This window comes from Physeter macrocephalus, chromosome 5 (genome assembly GCF_002837175.3).
Source record: "Physeter macrocephalus isolate SW-GA chromosome 5, ASM283717v5, whole genome shotgun sequence".
Lineage (NCBI taxonomy): Eukaryota > Metazoa > Chordata > Mammalia > Artiodactyla > Physeteridae > Physeter > Physeter macrocephalus.
The window spans coordinates 77,659,641-77,665,156 of record NC_041218.1 but is presented as its reverse complement, the minus strand read 5'-3'; the positions used below and the strand labels follow the sequence as shown (position 1 = coordinate 77,665,156).

The 5,516-nt window shown below is 42.2% G+C and overlaps 1 pseudogene; it reads right to left on the bottom strand.

Moving 5' to 3' along the window:
- Window positions 1-654: 654 nt before the first annotated feature.
- On the bottom strand, window positions 655-4,978 carry LOC102982711 (40S ribosomal protein S4-like; annotated as a pseudogene).
- Between the last annotated feature and the right edge of the window lie 538 nt (window positions 4,979-5,516).

Here is a 5,516-nt window from a genome sequence, read left to right as displayed (position 1 = left end):
GTCTGGCCACACAACTTATATAGAATTTATGAGGAAGAGGATCTGGCTGCAGCCCTTAATGTTCTTCTGCATTTCTGGTGACCAGAAGGTTGTTTTAGGGCCATATGATACCTGAGGACAAACATGGTTTGGTAGATGCTGGGGTCATCTGTCAAGTACTGCCAGGTGGAGAGAGAGAACTGAAGTAGCCTGGGACTTAGTGACCTGGCTTCACCCAAAGGTGCTTGGCTCACTCAGGTGCGTGGAATGGTGTTAGGGAAGCTCATGCCTATGGAGGGTACACGGGTCTGTGAGCATGCCTGGCTGAATCCCTGTAGAAGGTGAGTTGGTCAAACTTCTTTCATTAATCCCTTATATTCTTCATTTGGTAAAATTGTATTGAAGATGTACTGTATACCAGACACTACTTAGGAGAAGGAAAACCTTCTACAAATGGCGAATTTTTCTTCCTCTGGACACCCCATCATCCCCATTGTCTCTGACCTACTTTGGGCCAGAGAAGATAGGTCTGGAGGTCAGAGGCATAGGTCCTGGTCCCTTGTCTGTCACCAACTCCCTGTGAGATCTTGGGTAAGCCCCTGCACCAGATTTCTTTGAATGTCCCCTGCAGTTTTACTTTCCACTCTCTTCCACCTTGCTCCTTGCTCTGGGAGGCTAGCCTGGATGAACTGCATCAGTGGGGCAGAAGCCTCTTTCCTTCTGGCTTTGGTTGAATTCAGCAAAAGTAGTGCACTGGCTGGAGTAGGAGGGAGGAGAGTGAGGTCAGGGTATTTAGTCCACTAGCTCCCACCTACCCAGATCCCTTCCCATACAGCGCCCCTGGTTTTAGTAACTGCTTCTTTCTCCTTCAGACATGATGGTAAAACTTTCCCACTGATTCTGGCTCTGTTGCTTTTCCTAAGACCTGGCCACAGCTTTATTATACACAGACCCTTTATTAAATTCTCCTTAATTACCCCTCTTAATATAGTCAGTAAATCCTTCTGAGCCTGTTTCTCAATTTGCATATCATAATGTAGGGAAATTGTTATTATTTTAATATTATAACAGGTTTTAAGCAAAATTTCTCTTCAGGAGAGAACCATCTTGTCTTGGAAGAACACCATGCTAGATAGTTGGTGTATTGTCTATTGCTGTGTAGGAAATCACTACAAACTTAGCAACTTAAAATCACTACAAACTTAGCAACTTAAAATCACTACAAACTTAGCAACTTAAAATAAAAATACAACATTTATTGTCTCACAATTTCTGTGGGTCAGGAGTTTGGGTACAGCTTAGCTTAGCTGGGTCCTCTGATTAGGGTCTCACCCAACCACAAACAAGATGTGGTCTCATCTGGAGGACTGAATGGGGGAAGAACTGCTTCCAAGCTCACATAGATTGTTAGCAAAATTCATTTCCTTTTAGCGGTAGGACTGAGGGTCCCAGCTTCTTGCTACATCTAGAAGCTGTCCTCAACTCCTAGAGACCATACAGTTCATAGAAGCTGCCCACAGTTCCTTGCCTGTGGACCTCATGATATGGCTGCTTACTTCATCAAGACAGCAAGGAAAGTCTCTAGAGGGAGTGTGCTAGCAAGCCAGGGTCTTATATAAGGTCACATGATCACAGAAGTGACATCCCATCACTTTGGCCTCATTCTATTGATTAGAAACATGTCACAGATCTTGTCCACACTCAACAGGAGGGAATTATACAAGGGCATGAATAATGGAAATTGGGGTTCATGAGGGCAGCCTAGAGAGTCTGTTGGCCACATTTGGGAGAGAAGGTAAGTCCTGCTGAGGACTTGGATGTTGGGTATGGTCAAGATTTGAAATGAGTAATTTAAATAAGATATCCCTAAATTGGTGAGGGAGGGAGGGGAAGAGGAAGAGGGAGAGAGAGAGAGAGACAGAGAGAGAGGGAAGGGAGAGTTGGGGGCAGGGAAGGCATTTATTAAGGCACCTATTAAGCCTAAGATGACCATATGTCTTGGTTGCCTGGATCAGTGTCAGTTTAAACAACAAATTATACAATCACCGAATTAAGGCCCTCCTATGTGTCAGGATATGCGTAGTCAAAAGAGAGACTAAGACAAAGCCTTCTACGTGTTTCTATATGTTCCTTATCACAAATGCTATCAGGTAAATATTGTTCTTCCCACTTGACAAATTTCAAAAGTGAGGCTCAGAGATGTTAAATAATTTGTTTAAGATCACACTGCTGTTAAGTGGCAGAGCCAAGATTCAAGTCCGTACCTTTCTCATCCTAAAACTTGTCTTCTTTTCATTCTTTTTTCATCCTAATGTTTGAAGGATGTTTGGGATATTTATTATAAACCAAGTTGAATTGTGTACTGCTTATTTCCCCATAATATATCCCTTTTACAGAGAGCTTTAAGAACTTGCCTAACTTCACACATCAATTTTAGTTTAGAACCAAGTGAATTATGGTTTGAATTAATTAGGAGGCTTTTCGTTGCAAGTAACAGAATATCTGACTAAACGTGGCTAAACAATAGGAGTCTATTATCTTATATAAAAAGAAGTCTAGATGTGAGAAGTTCCAGAATGTTTAATGATGCTTGAGCTCTTGGTCAGCTAGACTGCAATTTTATTGTTTTTCTCCTCATGGTCACAAAATAATTGCTATCATTCTAAACATTATGCCCTCATCAGACAATATCAGCAATAGGAAAGGATTTTCTTCTCATATGACTCTCTTTCATCAGGGAATTTAAAAATAACCTTCAGCTGATTTTCCCTTATAATTAATTGACCCCCAATGTATCACACTTTTATACTTAAGCCAATGAAATAAAGGGAAATGAGATTACTAGGACTGGCTTAGACCAATTATGATTTATTCCCAGAGGCAGAATTGAGCTTCCCTGAGCATTTTGCTGCCTGATGCTTGAATGAGTTTGGCATTCTAGTAGTGATGGAGAAAGGAAGAAATGTAGTTGGATACACAGTGCCTGCTACAGGGTTCTGTGCCAAAAGCTTACAAGAGTGAAAGCCTCATAACAATGGACCTGCATGGGCAGGGTCACTGTGCTGAGTCACTGCTTCTTATGGGTTGGAGGGGACACTCCTTAAAAACTACCGCCTCTCTGTCATCCCTTCCAGGTGGCTTAATGCAAAAAGTTAGGTTCAAGTTTCTGACTTTACACTTGTTATAAATAACCATCATTCTTTGGTACATGGTGTTTTCCATAAAGCATATTATTGTTCCAAATTCTTACTACTTTGCTTCAAATATTTTTGAAGAAAGAACAATATGAGTCATCTTTCCCAGGATCGGAAATGTGAGTACCTCCCTTTGGAAACAGAACACAAATATGTAACTGAAAATGGCAAGCACTCTCATCATCAATTTGTGTTCCTGGTATAACAGTAACACAGTAATGTAATCATAATAGTAATGATTAATAATAACAATAGCTACCATTTATTGAATGGTGCCAACCACTGAGCTGAGAATATTTATACACACATATATTTTTTTCTTTTCTTTTTTTAAATTGAAGTAGAGTTGATTTACAATACTGTGTTAGTTTCAGATGTACAGCAAAGTGATTTAGTTATACATATATATATTTTTTCAGATTATTTTCTATTTAGATTATTATAAGATATTGAATATAGTTCTCTGTGCTATTCAGTAAATCCTTGTTGCTTACCTGTTTTATATATAGTGGTGTGTTTCTGTTATTCCCGTACTCCTCCCCGCTGCCCTTTCCCCCTTGGTAACCATAAGTTTGTTTTCTATGTCTGTGAGACTGTTTCTCTTTTGTAAATAAATTCATTTGTATTATTTTTTAGATTCCACGTATAAGTGACATTATATGGTTTTTGTCTTCTCTGTCTGAATAATTTCACTTAGTATTATGATATTTTCTAGGTCTATCTGTGTTGCTGCAAATGGCGTCATTTCATTCTTTCTTACGGCTGAGTAGTATTCCATTGTATATATGTACCACATCTTCTTTATCCATTCATCTATTGATGGATACTTACTTAGGTTGCTTCCATGTCTTGGCTATTATAAATAGTGCTGCTGTGAACACTGGGGTGCATACACACATACATTTTTTTTTAAGGTAGTGTTATCTTTAAGTACAAGTCATGTCACTTAGAGATCATTTTATCCACTGCTCTGTTTGGCCGCCAGTCTCTTGCCTCTCTCTTCAGCAATGGTAAGGTGGATACAGTTTCCAAGGGGAAGAGAGACCCATGGTTTGTTGTCCAGTGTCAGATTTTTTTTTTTTTTTTTGCGGTACGCAGGCCTCTCACTGTTGTGGCCTCTCCCGTTGCGGAGCACAGGCTCCGGACGCACAGGCTCAGCGGCCATGGCTCACGGGCCCAGCCGCTCCACGGCACGTGGGATCCTCCCAGACCGGGGCACGAACCCGCGTCCCCTGCATCGGCAGGCGGGCTCTCAACCACTGTGCCACCAGGGAAGCCCCCCAGTGTCAAATTTGATGAAGTCAGTAATCTTGCCAGTCTCCAAATCAATTTGAATTGTGTCATTCATCTTGATGAGGGGATCAGGGTAGCGGATGGTGTGAGCATAGTGGGTCACCAGATGAGGGATTCCTTTTGTCCCCACAAAGATCTTTCTCACTTTGCACAACTTATACTTGGCCTCCTCTGGTGTAATGCGATGAACAACAAAGTGACCCTTGGTTTCATAGGCCAGACGAAAATTCTCTCCAGTCTTGTCAACGCTGAAGACATAAATAAAACCAGCAGGGTAGATTATATCAGTGTGGGTATTGCCATCAATCTAAATGAAACGCTGCATGCAGATCTTCTTTACTTCATCTCCTGTTAGGGCATACTTAAGTCTGTTCCTTAGGAAAATGATTAGGGGGAGACATGCCCTCAGCTTGTGGGGTCCTCTGGATGGGCAAGGAACAAACACACCAGTCAGTTTATCCACCATCCAAAGCTGCTACGCGCTCCAGGTGCTTCTTGGGACCATGAGCCATGGCTGCGCTAGGCATGAAAAGAGCCACACATACGTTTAAAAAAAAAATAAATTTATTTATTTATTTTATATTTTATTTTTGGCTGTGTTGGGTCTTCATCGCTGGGTGCGGGCTTTCTCTAGTTGCGGCGAGCGGGGGCTACTGTTCGTTGCGGTACGCGGGCTTCTCATTGTGGTGGCTTCTCTTGTTGCAGAGCATGGGCTCTAGGCACGTGGGCTTCACTAGTTGTGGCACGCAGGCTCGGTAGTTGTGGTTCACGGGCTCTAGAACGCAGGCTCAGTAGTTGCGGTGCACGGGCTTAGCTGCTCCGCGGCATGTGGGATCTTCCTCAACCAGGGCTTGAACCCGTGTCCCCCGCATCGGCAGGGGGATTTTTAACCACTGCGCCACCTGGGAAGTCCCCACACATACCTTTTTAATCCTCATAACAATGACATGAGATAGGGTTGAATATCCCCATTTTATACACAAGAGAACTAAGGGGGAGGTTATGGGACTTGCCCAATTTTACACAGCTAGGAGTTAAGCTTTGAATCCT